Here is a 17,572-nt window from a genome sequence, read left to right on the forward strand (position 1 = left end):
TAATGTAGTGTTAAATAAAATCAGTCCCTTGGGCACAAAACTGAAAATAATACAGCTCTCCAAAAAGTGCACTTCTGCTGCTATTTGACATAACTGTTTGTTATGATGCTTTGACATTTTTGCACTTTATTTCTTTATTGAAAGAAAATTCTACGAAGAGTGTGATGTGGGAGGGAGCAGGGGCAGGGTTGGGGTGGTTGCAGGGTTTGGTGGTAGCAGGGGTGTATAATGTAGCCCGGAAGAGTCAGGGCTGCATGGGATTCTGGGTATTTGTTCTGTTGTGTTTATGTTGTGTTAAGGTGCAGATGTTCTCCCGAAATGTGTTTGTCATTCTTGTTTGGTTTTGGTTCAAAGTGTGGCACATTATTAGTAAGAGTGTTAAAGTTGTTTTATATGGCCACCGTCAGTGTAACCTGTGTGGCTGTTGACCAAGTATGCCTTGCTGTCATGTTATTGTGCAAGCGAAAGACGCATACTGCACAATAAGTGGTTGGGCTTGTACGCTGTTAATGCAGCTCGTAGAGGGCGCCAAATGCTGTACCATCATGCCACGCCCTTTTCCGGGAGTTTCCTATGAGAGGCACTGATATCCGGATGTCTCCCGGGAAAATCGAGGGGTCGGAAAGTAAGCTGGCGAGCCGCATCAGAGTGATCAAAGAGCCGCATGCTGCTCCGGAGCCGCGGGTTGCCGACCCCTGAGCTAGGGAATATAACAACTACACTACCCAGCATGCACCGGGAGTTACGAGCATGCGCGGTTGCCCCGAAAAGTGTTGTTGCATGTTGTCACGTCGGCAGCTAAGAATGAGGTTATGAGCACGCTGTGAAAGTAAACGTCAAGAACTCAGCCAACACGCCTCGTCTGCATTATTTATAATTAGACAGACAACACATATACAGTGTGATTTTGTTTTGTTTACAAGGAAAAAAAAACAAAAGTTAAAAAAGGGAGCTATATGTTGTATATATATGTATGTGCTGCGGTTGCTGTAAGAACGTTGCGACAGCTGCCGTAAAGGAGGTGCGTTGCTAGCCTGGTTGCTATGTTTCCGGTTGGTCGTAAAAGTGTTCGTCATGTGTTTGTACCCTGCTCAAATCTCTCAGTAAAGTTATTCATTGGATTATACCTTTTTGTTTTGAACTTTATTACACCTTGGAGCGCTTTTTCCGTCCGGTCCATTGTTTTTCCTGCTTTCCCTATCTGCGCCTAATGACTGAGCTACGTGACGTCATTTCTTGTGATGTCTCAAGGGGCATTTCTGATCGGGACGGGATTCGTTCCCAGGGATTTGAATAAGGAACCAACTCTTTTTCTTTACTATAGTGGTCTCGATAACGGGTACCGGTTCTCAAAAAGGGATTGGAGTCCGAGGACTCGGTTCTTTTCTTATCGAACAACCGGGAAAACCGGTTTCTAGTATCATCCCTATGTGGAAGTGTTGTTTAGTACCTGCATAGTCTGTGTCATTTAATTGTATTGTGTTGGCACCACGAGTTGGTCTTCATCTACACTGCATCTGGGAAGTATTTATTTTCATTTCATCTTTTTCCACATTTGTGTTACAGCCTTATTCCAGAAAGGGAATGCATACCATATTTTCCGGTCTATTCAGGTCTTTTTTCATACAAAAGGTGCATTAAAAGGGGTCATATTATGATTGTTTTTTTCTAAATGTAAAAGACTTCCTTGTGGTCTACATCAGTGTTTTTCAACCTTTTTTGAGCCAGGGCATATTTTTTGCGTTGATAAAATCCGTAGGCACACCACCAACAGAAATCATTAAAAAAACAAAACTCAGTTGACAATAAAAAGTTGTCGTCGCAATTGTTGGATATGACTTTAAACCATAACCAAGCGTGCATCAATATAGCTCTTGTCTCAAAGTAGGTGTACTGTCACCACGTGTCACATCACGCCCTGACTTATTTTGAGTTTTTTGCTGTTTTCCTGTGTGTAGTGTTTTAGTTCTTGTCTTGCGCTCCTATTTTGGTGGCGTTTTCTCTTTTTTTGGTATTTTCCTGTAGCAGTTTCATGTCTTCCTGTGAGCGATATTTCCCGCATCTAATTTGTTTTAGCAATCAAGAATATTTCAGTTGTTTTTATCCTTCTTTTTGGGGACATTGTTGATTGTCATGTTCGAATATACATGTCTTTTCTCCACAGTAAGTCTTCGCTGTTGTCCAGCATTCTGTTTTTGTTCACTTTGTAGCCAGTTCAGTTTAAGTTTCGTCCTGCATAGCCTTCCCTAAACTTCAATGCCTTTTCTTAGGGGCACTCACCTTTTGTTTATTTTTGGTTTAAATATTATACACCTTTTTACCTGCACGCTGCCTCCCGCTGTTTCGGACATTTAAAAGCAATTAGCTACCGGCTGCCACCTACTGATATGGAAGAGTATTACAGCACCGACACTCAACAACAACACATCATTTTCAGACTATAATTACTGGTTTGCAAAAAATATTTTTAACCCAAATAGGTGAAATTAGATAATCTCCCATGGCACACCAGACTGTATTTTACGGCACACTAGTGGTTGAAAAATACTGGTCTACATAACATGTGATGGTGGTTCTTTGGTCAAAATGTTGCATAGATGATGTTTTACAGATCATCTTCAAGTCGCTTTCTGACAGTCGCTCCAGGATGCGCCGTTTTGTGGGCGGTCTTATTTACGTGCCTCCACTTCGACAGCGTCTTCTCCACGTCATCTTTGTTGTCGCAGTGTAGCGTGCAAGGACGGGAGTGGAAGAAGTGTCAAAAGATGGAACTAACTGTTTTAATGACATTCAGACTTTACTTCAATCAATAACAGAGCAGCATCTCCTCATCCGTGGCTCACTAGTGCAACAACAACACCGGAAATATGTCACGTGAAAAACCATCCGACCCTAACAACTAAAGTTCCTTGGGTGAATAATGTAAAATGTTTTAGCGCTTCCATAGAGAGATATAAGTTAGAACTTTACACTACTTTATATTAGAAATGGCAACAGGAGAGGGTGAATGTCCCATAACAAGAAGAACGAGGAAAAATAAGAAGCTTATCGACTACGGAATCGGCACAGACTACGTGCGCAAATTTTCAGGACTTGTGCAGATTTCAAATAAACATCAGCAGGTACCAGAAGGTAAGAAAAGTTGGTTTTGCATAATATTGTGAAACAAAACGCCAGATAATGTCTGCTAATGGGTGCCCTTATACACAAACCATAGTAAAACGTGTATCTCTGACTACGGTAGCCTTAATGGGCCGACAATCCATCAAGGGGATGCGGCTTCAAAGTCATACTAAAACATTTTGACGGATTTTTGAGCGCCGTGTGTAATGTTATTTATTTTCAATGAAACATTTAAAGTTTTGCTGTTGTTTACTGGCGTCATATTGCAGTCTACACGTATCTCTTGTGTGACTGCCATCTACTGGTCGCACTTATCATTACACTATGTACCAAATAAAATTGCTTCGAGGTCGATAAGCACAACTAGAATTATTCCATACATTAGGCGCATCGGGTTATAAGGCGCACTGTCTATTTTGGAGAAATTAAAGGATTTTAAGTGCGCCTTATAGTCCGAAAAATACAGTACTTGTTTGTCCTCAAAATTCTGCATAATGACAATGTGAAATTGTTTAAATTTATTTTTTATTTTTGCAAATATGTTAAAAATAAAAAAATTAAAAAATCACATGCACATAAGTATTCACATAATTTGCTCAATACTTTGTTGCTTCACCTCAGGCAGCATTTACAGCCTCATGTCTTTTTGAATACGATGCCACAAGCTTGGAACGCCTATCTTTGGGCAGTTTCACTCATTTTTCTTCGTCCGTTTCCTCTTTGCAACACCTCTTAAGCTCCATCAGGATCGATGAGAAGAGCTAGTTTTCATCAATGATGTCTCTGTACATTGTTGCATTCATCTTTCCCTCTATCCCGACTGTAGTCTCCCAGTTCCTGCCGCTGACAACCATCCCCACAGCATGATGCTGCCACCACCATGCTTTAATGCAGGGATGGGATTGGCCTGGTGATGAGCGGTGCCCGGTTTTTTCCAAACATGATGCCTGGCATTCACGCCAAAGTGTTCAATCTTTCAATCTTTGAGTCTTTCAGGTGCATTTTGGCAAACTTCTGTCTGGCCACTATACCATACAGGCCTGAATAGTGGATTGTCCTGCTGGAGGGTTCTCCTCTCTCCACAGAGGAGTGCTGGAGCTCTGACAGAGTGACCATGAGGTTCTTGGTCTCGTCCCTGACTAGACGAAGATGAATGCAGCAATGTACAGAGACATCCTGGATGAAAAGAAACACTTCTCATCCAATCTGATGGAGCTTGAGAGATGCTGCAAAGAGGAATGGGCGGAACTGCCCAAAGATAGGTGTGCCAATCTTGTGGCATCATATTCAAAAAGACTTACTGTATTTGCTGCCGTAGATGTATGAAGAAAGTATTGAGCAAAGGCTGTGAATACTTATGTATATGCGTTTTTTAATTTTTAATATCCATCCATCCATCCATTTTCTTCCGCTTATCCAAGGTCGGGTCACGGGGGCAGCAGCCTAAGCTGAGAAACATATACTTCCCTCTCCCCAGCCACTTCGTCCAGCCCCTCTCGGGGGATCCCGAGGCGTTCCCAGGCCAGCCCGGAGACATAGTCTTCCCAACGTGTCCTGGGTCTTCCCCGTGGCCTCCTACCGGTCGGACGTGCCCTAAACACCTCCCTAGGGAGGCGTTCCGGTGGCATCCTGACCAGATGCCCGAACCACCTTATCTGGCTCCTCTCCATGTGGAGGAGCAGTGGCTTTACTTTGAGCTCTTCCCGGATGGCAGAGCTTCTCACCCTATCTCAATCAATCAATCAATGTTTATTTATATAGCCCAAAATCACAAGTGTCTCAAAGGGCTGCACAAGCCACAACGACATCCTCGGTACAGAGCCCACATAAGGGCAAGGAAAAACTCACCCCAGTGGGACGTCGATTTGAATGACTATGAGAAACCTTGGAGAGGACCGCATATGTGGGTAATCCCCCCCCCCCCCTCTAGGGGAGACCGAATGCAATGGATGTCGAGTGGGTCTGACATAATATTGTGAGAATCCAGTCCATAGTGGATCCAACATAATAGTAAGAGTCCAGTCCATAGTGGGGCCAGCAGGAAACCATCCCGAGCGGAGACGGGTCAGCAGCGCAGAGATGTTCCCAACCGTTGCACAGGCGAGCGGTCCACCCCGGGTCCCGACTCTGGACAGCCAGCACTTCATCCATGGCCACCGGACCTGTGTGTCTCCCCCTCCACAATGGAGAGGGGAGCAGAGGAGAAAAGAAAAGAAACGGCAGATCAACTGGTCTAAAAAAGGGGGGTCTATTTAAAGGCGAGAGTATACAAATTAGTTTTAAGATAGGACTTAAATGCTTCTACTGAGGTAGCATCTCTAATTGTTACCGGGAGGGCATTCCATAGTACTGGAGCCCCGATAGAAAACGCTCTATAGCCCGCAGACCTTTTTTGGGCTCTGGTAATCACTAATAAGCCGGAGTTCTTTGAACGCAGATTTCTTGCCGGGCCATATGGTACAATACAATCGGCAAGATAGGCTGGAGCTAGACCGTGTAGTATTTTATACGTAAGTAGTAAAACCTTAAAGTCACATCTTAAGTGCACAGGAAGCCAGTGCAGGTGAGCCAGTATAGGCGTAATATGATCAAACTTTCTTCTTCGAGTCAAAAGTCTAGCAGCCGCATTTTGTACCAACTGTAATCTTTTAATGCTAGACATAGGGAGACCCAAAAATAATACGCTACAGTAATCGAGACGAGACGTAACGAACGCATGAATAATGATCTCTAAGGGAGAGAGATCGCCACCCGGCGGAGGAAACTCATTTCGGCCGCTTGTACCCGTGATCTTGTCCTTTCGGTCATAACCCAAAGCTCATGACCATAGGTGAGGATGGGAACGTAGATCGACCGGTAAATTGAGAGCTTTGCCTTCCGGCTCAGCTCCTTCTTCACCACAAAGGATCGATACAGCGTCCGCATTACTGAAGACGCTGCACCGATCCACCTGTCGAGCTCACGATCCACTCTTCCCTCACTCTTGAACAAGACTCCGAGGTACTTGAACTCCTCCACATGGGGCAAGATCTCCTCCCCAGCCCGGAGATGGCACTCCATCTTTTTCTGGGCGAGAACCATGGATTCAGACTTGGAGGTGCTAATTCTCATCCCAGTCGCTTCACACTCGGCTGAGAACCGATCCAGTGAGAGCTGAAGATCCTGGCCAGATGAAGCCATCAGGACCACATAATCTGCAAAAAGCAGAGACCCAATCCTGCAGCCACCAAACCGGATCCCCTCAACGCCCTGACTGCGCCTAGAAATTCTGTCCATAAATGTTATGAATAGAATGGGTGACAAAGGGCAGCCTTGGCGGAGTCCAACCCCTCACTGGAGACGGGTCCAACTTACTGCCGGCAATGCGGACCAAGCTCTGATACTGATCATACAGGGAGCAGACCGCTACAATCAGACAGTCCGATACCCCATACACTCTAAACACTCCCCACAGGACTTCCCTGGGGACACGGTCGAATGCCTACTCCAAGTCCACAATTATTTCTTAATAAATGTGCAAAAAATTTAAAAAAATCTGATTGTCATTATGGGTTATTGTCTGTAGAATTTTTGAGGACAAACATCTATTTATAACAATGCAAAATGTGGAAAAAGTGAAGTGCTGTGAATACTTTCCTGATCCACTGTATGAATGTGGACTTCAGATAGGACTACCAGGTGCTATTTAATCAAATCAAATCAACTTTATTTATATTTAGGGAGTGGAGAGCTCCAAATGTGGTGACTCGTTTTGTTTACATTGCCTTCTTGGCAGGAGAAGCAGCAGCGAGAATAAAATCTTCAAGTCTTCCGAATTTACTGCACATTTTAATCACACAGATACAAAATGTAAATACTGTAGGTTAAACCAAAGTGGTCCGTATAATGCACCCATTGTGCTTTTTGCATCTATTACAGTTACATTCATGCAATAAAACCCGACTCCTATCAATGCAATCGTTCGTGGATCAGAAATTTCTGCACTTCTCTCTATAAATACAGTAACTTGCATCACGCTTGTATTAGCGCTACAATTTGTGAATCACTCGTAGTAAGTAAGTAAATTGTATTTATGAAGCGCTTTTCACAGATAAGATCACAAAGCACTGTACAAAACATAGGTGAAGTAAAACAATTCAATTAAAACAACATGGGCAGCATCATGAAACGGATACAAAGTGGATTAAAAATGATAGTTAAAAGGTGCATTAACTAAAAGCTTTACTAAAAATAGAAGTTTTGAAATGTTAAAAGTTTCAACACAGTCAAGATCACATAGGGACTGGTGCAAATTGTTCCAGAGTCTGGGAGCTATAGCCTGGAATGCCAGTGTGGGGGGGGGGCGAAGCGAGGTGGGTCAGGATCGGCTTCGAGATTAGTGACAGGTGCAGATGACACAGCTGTGAGTGTTTGTCTGGCAGCAGTCGGGAAGGAGAGGAGGTGGTTGATGGTGGAGAATGGGGGCAAGAGACTTTCACATGGCTGAAAAGCACAACTCATTGAAGAATAAATCATTGTTCACAAAGATGAACACGGCTGTCATGTCCGTCATTGGCGGTCCAGGGAACCCGGAGGAGCAAGACCTCCACAGCCAGGTTTTTTCTTTTTACAAGTTTTGGGATCTTTAGAAGACCCTGGCCTGAAGACCCTGAAGAGTAGGGGCATAACAAGTCAGTGATGTACTGAGAGGCCCCACCATGCAATGCATGAAATGTCAGGACTCAAATTTTAAACTCAATGCAGAATTTAGCCAATGAAGACTGGATACAACGGGGATGATATGGACAGTTCTGGGTGCACCGGTCAAACGTCTGGCAGCCGCATTTTGTACAGTCTGAAGTCTCTTTAGCATTGACTTGTTGAAGATAGGTAAGAGAGAATTGCAATAGCCAATGCGAGACCTAATGAACGTGTGAATGATCATTTCCAGATCCAATTTCGACAACAAATTTCCCACTTTAGAGATATTTCTGAGATGATAAAAACAGTTTTTGGTCAGTAGACCCTCCAAAGACATGGACTGATCCAACACAACCCCAAGGTTTCTGAGGCTGCTTTCAACAGATGCACCAAGGGAGTTCTTGATCAGGGGGATCTTTTTATCTGGAGCAATTATCAGACTTTCCGTTTTGTTTGAATTTATCTGGAGGAAATTTGAGGACAACCAGTTTTTAACACAGGATACGCACTCCAAGAACTCAGATTAAAAGTGAAACTCTGAATCATTGAAGGAGCGTAACAGTTGAATATCATCTGCATATAAATGATAAGAAACATTTTTAAAACTACTGATCAAACCTCCAAAGCGGCATCAGATACAACACAAATTAAAGCTGCAAGCAGCAATGGACGGGACCGGCTTTGACGGCACATACAATCCAAACCGGAGCAGTAATTAAAACTCTTTCGACACGACAAATGCACTCAGAGGAGATAATATTTGGAAAAAAGGTGACCGGTTTTTACAAAACTTTTGTTTTGAAGGGGAATTGAAAACTTTCTGTTGATTTTTGCTGGAGGTTGTCAATTAATGAAATGTAGGTCTAAATGAGACCTACATAAAGGTGTTCGTTTCATGTCTCTACGACATTCCTACTGGAAGTTACAGGCAGTTTTGTCTGTTTTCTTCCTAGGAGCAGTTGTTTCTGTGTTTTCATAATACACCTGCTGTGAACCTGTTTTAATGTTTTTATGTTTTTATTCCTTCTATTTTAATTATTTATTTTTTATCGTGTTCTGTTTGTGTTGTGTTGTGTTTGCTCGGTACTCGTTTTATCTTTTAACCTGTTCATTGTACAGCACTTTGGCTACCCCTGTGGTAAATTTTAAATGTGCTTTATAAATAAAGTTGATTTGATTTGATTTGATTTTTCTTCCTAGGGGGCACTAGAGCGCAATTTTGAGTTTTGGGGTATTTTTTTTATTAGGTTGCAATTTTCACCAGCCCTGATGTGTGTGTCCAGTTTGGTGAGTTTTGAAGCATGTTAAGGGGGTCAAATTACAGCTCAAAGAGGCAAAAGTGACTATTTTTACAAAACTTTTGTTTTGAAGGGCAAATTGTCAACTTCCGGTTGATTTATGCTGAAGAATGTTATTGTATGAAATCTAGGTCTAAGTGACACCTACATAGAGATTTTTGTTTCATGTCTCTACGACATTCCTACTGGAAGTTACAGGCAGTTTTGTCTGTGTTTTTTCCGAGGGGGCGCTAGTGCGTAATTTTGAGTTTTGGGGTTTGGTTTTTTCATTAGATGGCATTTTTCGCCAGTCCTGATGTGCGCGTCCAATTTGGTGAGTTTTGAAGCATGTTAAAGGGGTCAAATTACAGCTCAAAGAGGCGGCCGGTATAATAATAATAAAACCTTACAATTACAATAGGGTCCTCTGTCCCAAAGGGTCATTGCAGTCCCTAATAAAACAGGCCCCAGAACAGAACCCTGGGCCACACCACATGACAGGTTGGACACATTGGACATTACATCATTAAAAACAACATTAAAAGTTCTTCCATTTATATAAGAAGTAAACCAGTGGAGAACTGCACCAGAGAGCAACAAAAGATTAAAATTGATTTTAATTTCAATTGGTGGCACTGATTTGAGATGGGAGCTTGGTCGTGGAACCGTAAGTTGAGGTACCACTATATTCAGCTTCTGTGGGTTAGCCTTGCAAAATTAGAGTAACAACACATGGGTCCAGCTGGCCTTTAATAATAATAAAACAAAATGCAAGAAACCATCCTGACGGATAATGAAATGCTTATTATATTGTAGAAAGGGTTATACTCCTTTCCTGTTATGATATGTTCACTTTGGACGATAATGGAAAGCTTAGTTCTCTTCTGCTGGCTTCTAACATGTTTTATGGCTGTAATCCATCTGTGTCGTCTTTCGGGATCTTTGGGAATGGGGTAAAATGCCTTTTTCTCCCCATCTCCTATTTTTTCTGGTATCATGGCGCACAAAATGTGTCTCTCATAGTTTTACCGACTATAAAAGACACAGACAGACTTAAGGCCAGTCCCAATACACCACCTCGTCCTATTTTTTTTAGCCCTATCGAGTGTTGTATTTTGATACTTTTCAGTACTTGTCTAAATAAAGGGGACCACAAAAAATGTCATTATTGGCTTTATTTTAACAAAAAATCTTAGGGTACATTAAACATATGTTTATTATTGCAGTTTAGTCCTTAAATAAAATAGTGAACATACTAGACAACTTGTCTTTTAGTAGTAAGTAAACAAACAAAGACTCCTAATTAGTCTGCTGACGTATGCAGTAACATATTGTGTCATTTGTCATTCTATTATTTTGTCAACATTATGAGGGACAAACTGTAAAAAATGATTATTAATCTACTTGTTCATTTACTGTTAATATCCGCTTACTTTCTCTTTTAACATGTTCTATCTACACTTCTGTTAAAATGTAATAATCACTTATTCTTCTGTTGTTTGATACTTTACATTAGTTTTGGATGATACCACAAATACTTCCTGAGTTTATAAAAACATAACATGAATAAAAAAAAAAAACGAAAGATTTTGTGATGAATATCACAAAAAAAAAATATCGATGTAATCATAGTAGTATCGACTAGCTACGCTCCTGTACTTGGTATCATTACAGTGGATGTCAAGTGTAGATCCACCAATGGCATTTGTTTACATTGTGGCGCCGGTGAGCTACGGTGTGTAGTGAAGCATGTTTAACTATTCCTCGTCCTCCAGTGATAATGAAACTTGTAAGAAACTTACTTTATTTGTCGCCATGGAGACCAGGATTAGTGATTTAGAAGTAGCTAAAACACTGTAGACTGCGGATGGATGTTAGCCGCTAGCTGGCTAGCCATGTCTTGAAGCACCTCTACCTGAGCGTGTTTCAGTGTTTTAACTTCACCATTATTGTTAGTTTTTAAGTCAACATGTGTCCATTCTCCCTTTTCTGTCTACACTCTGTGTGCGCTGCCGAACATGCTCCTCTGCTCGCAAAACCAGCAAAGTGACGACGACCGGGGAGTGGGGGAACGGTACTTTTTAGAGGCGGCATAGTACCAAATATGATTAATTAGTATCGCGGTACGATACTAATACCCGTATTCCGTACAACCCTAGCCCTATCCCTACAATTTTCCCAATCCCATGAAGGTAGTGGTGTCCCACTGACCTTTTGCAAGTAGGAGTAGTGGGCATAACGAGGGGTCTTGGGTATCAATCTAGCCCAGTGGTTCTTAACCTTGTTGGAGGTACCGAACCCCACCAGTTTCATATGCGCATTCACCGAACCCTTCTTTAGTGAAAAATAAAATGTTTTGGTTTTTTTCAAATTCAAAAACAAAGTTATATGTTTTTGGTAACACTTTAGTATGGGGAACATATCCTAAGTAACAAAGACTTAATTTAGAGTTATTTGGTTAGGGTTAGAGGGTTGGGGCTAGGGTTATAATAAAGCATTAATATGTACTTAATAATGACTAGTTAAGAGCCAATATGTTACTAATTTGCATGTTAATAAGCAACTAATTAATGGTGAATATGCTACCCATACTAAAGTGTTACCTTTTATTACTGGTGCACAGAATGAACCGTGCATGAACATCACCTTGTTCAAAGAACAAAACCAACACAGTGCATAAACTCACAACAAATTACACACCTGCAAATCAGTGTGACTTCTACTGTTGCCGTATCCGTAATACGCCGATAAGAAGAAGGTTTTATTTACACGATGAGTCGGGTGTGTCTTGACCTCCGCCGAACCCCTGAGCCCAACTCACCGAACCCCTAGGGTTCGATCGAACCCAGGTTAAGAACCACTGATCTAGCCCTTCAGAGTGAGGTATTTCAGATGCTGACTTGTCTATAGGGCCAGAGAAAATTCCCCAATTTCTTGCACAAGTTACACGTTAGATTGTAACGTTAGCCAGCTAGCCACATGCTTACGAAAAGCTTGCAAATGTGAAAACATTAACGTGACATACCTTCAAAGAATTCTCGAGAGACAACAGTTGTAGATGGCAGCTTTTTCTCCGTGTGGTTCTTTGTTCATTCATCAACTGAAGCATGATGAATTGTTTATTTTTAATTTTTTTATTTTTATTAATCAACCCAACAAAACAATACACAACAATACCATAATAATGCAAGCCAATTCCAAAACCAAACCCGACCCAGCAACATTCAGAATAGCAATCAACAGAGCAATTGAGAGGACACACAAACACGTCCAAGGAGACCGAGGTGTCCAATAAGACCAGTCTGAGAAGACAGTCATAAAGCGGCTCTAAAACGGTCTGTAAAACATAATCTTTGCAACAGTTGGACCAAATAACAAGGAAGGATTTTAAATGTAGAAAAACAAATAATAATATATAGTAATATGGCCTCTTTAAAGGTCTACGGAAATGCGATTTTCTTATTTAAACGGGGATAGCAGGTCCATTCTATGTGTCATACTTGATCATTTCCCGATATTGCCATATTTTTGCTGAAAGGATTTAGTAGAGAACATCGACGATAAAGTTCGCAACTTTTGGTCGCTGATAAAAAAGCCTTGCCTGTACCGGAAGTAGCAGACGAGTAGCGTGACGTCACAGGTTGTGGAGCTCCTCACATCTGCACATTGTTTACAATCATGGCCACCAGCAGCGAGAGCGATTCGGACCGAGAAAGCGACGATTTCCCCATTAATTTGAGCGAGGATGAAAGATTTGTGGATGAGGAAAGTGAGAGTGAAGGACTAGAGGGCAGTGGGAGCGATTCAAATCAAATCAAATCAAATCAACTTTATTTATAAAGCACATTTAAAATTTACCACAGGGGTAGCCAAAGTGCTGTACAATGAGCAGGTTAAAAGATAAAACGAGTACCGAGCAAACACAACACAACACAAACAGAACATGATAAAAAATAAATAATTAAAATAGAATTAATAAAAACATAAAAACATAAAAACAGGATCACAGCAGGTGTATTATGGGGCGCCATTGCAGGATGGATATCACTCAGTGTTAAAAGCCATGGAATAAAAGTATGTTTTTAAGAGAGATTTAAAAACAGGAAGAGAGGAGGCTTGTCTAACACTCAGGGGTAGGTCGTTCCAGAGCTTGGGAGCAGCAACGGCGAAAGCTCTGTCACCTCTAAGCTTCAGCCTTGTGTCAGGGACCGTCAACAGCAGCTGATCGGCTGATCTTAAGGATCGGGTGGGGCAGTAAGGCTGAAGGAGGTCGGAGAGATAGGTTGGCGCGAGGTTGTTTAGACATTTAAAAACAAATAAAAGGAGTTTAAAATGTATTCGGTAACGCACAGGGAGCCAGTGAAGGGACGCTAAAATAGGGGTGATGTGCTCACGTCTGCGGGTCTGTGTTAGCAGACGAGCAGCAGAGTTCTGCACGAGCTGCAGGCGGGCGAGGGAGGCCTGGCTAATGCCAACATACAGGGCATTACAGTAATCAAGACGAGTCGAGATAAAAGCGTGGATTAATTTCTCAAGATCATGTCTTGATAGAAGCGGTTTCACTTTCGCTATTTGGCGTAATTGATAAAAGCTTTTTTGAACGACGCTGCTGATTTGTTTTTCGAATTTAAAATCTGAGTCAAACTTTACCCCCAGGTTTGTGACAGAGTCGCTGAGATACGGGGTCAGAGTGCCGAGGTCAACGTTGGGGGAGGGAGAGCGACTTGGACCGAACAACATAACTTCTGTTTTGTCTTCATTTAGGCTCAGGAAGTTAGCTGAAAGCCAGACTTTGATGTCGTGCAGGCAGTCAATAAGACTTTGAACCGTGTTATTTTGTGCCATGGGAAAATAAATCTGGCAATCATCGGCATAAAAATGAAATGCAATACTGTACTTCCTAAAAATAGAACCAAGGGGGAGAAGGTAGATTCAGATAGGGAAGATGCTGTGAGAGGCGGGTGGGACCTGATATTCAGCTGGGAATGACTAAAACAGTAAATAAACACAAGACATATATATATACTCTATTAGCCACAACACAACCAGGCTTATATTTAATATGCCACAAATTAATCCCGCATAACAAACACTTCCCCCCTCCCGTCCATATAACCCGCCATTACAACTCAAACACCTGCACAACACACTCAATCCCACAGCCCAAAGTACCGTTCACCTCCCCAAAGTTCATACAGCACATATATTTCCCCAAAGTCCCCAAAGTTGCGTACGTGACATGCGCATAGCAGCACGCACGTACGGGCAAGCAATCAAATGTTTGGAAGCCGCAGCTGCATGTGTACTCACGGTACCGCGTCTGCGCAGCCAACTCAAAGTCCTCCTGGTAAGAGTCTCTGTTGTCCCAGTTCTCCACAGGCCAATGGTAAAGCTTGACTGTCATCTTCCGGGAATGTAAATAATGAAACACCAGCTGTGTTTGTGTTGCTGCAGTCGGCCGCAATACACCGCTTCCCACCTACAGCTTTCTTCTTTGCTGTCTCCATTGTTCATTGAACAAATTGCAAAAGATTCACCAACACAGATGTCCAGAATACCTTGGAATTTTGCGATGAAAACAGACGACTTAATAGCTGGCCACCATGCTGTCCCAAAATGTCCTCTACAATCCGTTACGTCACGCGCAGGTGTCATCATACCGAGACGTTTTCAGCAGGATATTTCGCGCAAAATTTAAAATTGCACTTTAGTAAACTAACCCGGCCGTATTGGCATGTGTTGCAATGTTAAGATTTCATCATTGATATATAAACTATCAGACTGCGTGGTCGGTAGTAGTGGGTTTCAGTAGGCCTTTAAGAAGGAAAATATAATATTATTTTTGTGTGATTTTTCTTCTTCTGCCCAGGCAAAGACATTCAGCCGCTTAAAATGAATCTCTGATATAAGCTATGCGCAAACAAGCAGTGAACTTGAGCCAGACTCTCCAGACAGATGTCCATTGATTAAATTGAGCAGGCTGTTTGCACATTCAGATATCCTCTGCTCAATAATTCTGAGATGACACCTGCCTTACGGTGTATGTTCAGCACTATTTGCATTGTGTTGCCAATGTTTGCTATATTGTATAATAGATGACCCTTATAATGATATATCATTAACTCAGACCAGTGACAAATGATCTTTAATTACAGCTACGGTTCATCTGATCAAGTGTAAACGACATCATCCCAAACTTTAGTGGCACTGTTGCACATGCTTGAGGTTGGCATGACCCCAGGATGTAGAGAGACAGGAGGCGAGGAGCAGATCAGAAGGTCATTTAATTAAGTACCAGGCAGAAGGCAATAATACAGGTCGTGCAAACACGAACATAAGACGATGAAAGAGTACCAAGGGGCAGTCGACACTGGTAGATAAACATTCCTGATTGGCGATCAGGGGAATATGGGCCTCCTGAATGCCAACCAAGAACAGGTGAGAATAATAGTGCTCAGAAGCAGGGGTAAAGTCACTGAAGAACAAACCAAACTAGGAAGTCTTTTTTTTTTTTAACATGGGACTTCCCGCGGGCCGGATTTTGGATACCGGCGGGCCTTAGTTTGGGGACCCCTGTTCTCGAAGATTTTTGTGAAAACCAAGCTAGTAAAATATAGCAGAATACATATTCAGTTAAGTTAAGTTAAAGTTACAGTACCAATGATTGTCACACACACAATGTGTGGTGAAATTTGTCCTCTGCAATTGACCCATCCCCTTGATAGCTCCCTGGGAGATAGATAGATAGATAGATAGATAGATAGATAGATAGATAGATAGATAGATAGATAGATAGGTCTTTATTGTCATTGCACAAGTACAACGAAACTTTGTTTTCAGCGCAAACCCGTTCAAGATTAGACAAACAAACAATGTACAGGGTTACAGAACAGGAACGCTGATGGGTCGCCACAAGGCGCCCCGTAAAAGATGGGGGAAAATGGTAAAGGTAAGGGGAAGGATGAGTAAGAAAATACAATCTGGACTGGGCTACTAAGGCAAAGCACATATACATATTACAACGTACATCTCGAGATATCTAGCAACAGAGGGAAGGGAGTGCGGGGTCATGGTGGTCGGCCGCAGCTCTCAGGCGCTGACCATCCTTCCATCACCCCTATGGGATTTGCGTTAGGTGAGGGGAGCAGTGAAGAGCAGCGGTGGCCGCGCCCGGGAATCATTTTGGTGCTTTAACCCCCAATTCCAACCCTTGATGCTGAGTGCCAAGCAAGGAGGTAATGGGTCCCATTTTTATAGTCTTTGGTATGACTCGACCTACCGATCTCAGGTCGGGACACTCTAACCACAAGGCCACTGAGCAGGTTCAACCAAGCAGAACACATTTTGGTTTTGGAATATTTGAGTTACATGATAATAAGTCACTAAATGTGCCCAATCAGGTCCTTACCTAATGTATAGGGTGCTTGAGTCCCAGGCATTATGGCTTTCTTTCTAGCACACCCAGTGGTCAAAGCAAACCGCACGACAGTGCACACCCGGGGCCTCATGTGACAAGTTTGCATACTCTCAAAAACCTGCCATGCGCCCTTTTGGTTGAGATACAGTATATCAAAACTGACGTTTGCACGAAATGTGCACTGCTTCAAGCCAACTCCATAGCCGCCGTACGTACATTTCTGCAGGCTGTGGATACTTTAGCAACACACACAGCTGATGTTGGGTAACAGTTCACGTAAAAAAGTGCTAACTGGGTTTCCGGAGTTGGGAGGGACACACACGCTCTGGTGAGGGAGGAAGTGGACAGCCGGAGCGACTATCTTTTCAAACGCTCGTCTTTTTTGGCGATGTACAGCGTTCTTTTTCTTCACTTATATCCTGATGCTTGACCATTGACTTTTGGTTTTTTTTGGCGTCTTCCTCTCAGGGAATACAACACACTGGTCACTCCCAAGTTCTTTTTGGATGACATATATGTTGAGTAAAAAGGACCCCAGAGACAGAATGGTACTTGGCCAAGTTTTACTAAAGCTTTAGGAGACCAGCCCTTACAACGTGACAATAGCATCAGCAAGAAGAGGTCTGAATTCAAATCAAAGAGTCAGCTTATGTAGAGCGAAAACTGCCATGATCCGTGTTCAGGATCATGTTTTGTGTTTTCTGTTAGTTTTGGACTCATTTAGTTCCTGTTTGAGCACCTCCTGAGTTTGTTACCATAGCTACTTATTATTTTCACCTGCCTCTGGTTAGTGGTCCCACACTCAGCTGCTGTCAACCACTAATCAGAGAGCTATTTAGTCACCTTGCTCTCCACGCTCAGTCTGGCGTCATTGTTCGCTTCATGTCTGGTTTCATGCTACGTATTTGCTACATGCACCTGTCATGTAAGTTCTCTATGTCCTTAGTCTATGCTAAGTGTTAGCTTTTGTTTCAAGTGCGATCAGCGCGTTGTGCCTTCGCCTTGTTTTCCGTTTTTTTGTACCCCTTTGAGTTCCAAGATTAAATATGTTCCTACCTGCAAGTCCTGTCCGGAG

At 42.4% G+C, this 17,572-nt stretch overlaps 1 protein-coding gene across 1 annotated transcript in view; it reads left to right on the top strand.

Moving 5' to 3' along the window:
• kif5ab (kinesin family member 5A, b) overlaps positions 1-17,572 on the top strand; it is a 459,246-nt gene that overhangs the window by 217,697 nt on the left and 223,977 nt on the right. The window lies entirely within an intron of this gene.

The sequence above is a fragment of the Nerophis lumbriciformis genome, linkage group LG03 (assembly GCF_033978685.3).
Source record: "Nerophis lumbriciformis linkage group LG03, RoL_Nlum_v2.1, whole genome shotgun sequence".
Classification (NCBI taxonomy): domain Eukaryota; kingdom Metazoa; phylum Chordata; class Actinopteri; order Syngnathiformes; family Syngnathidae; genus Nerophis; species Nerophis lumbriciformis.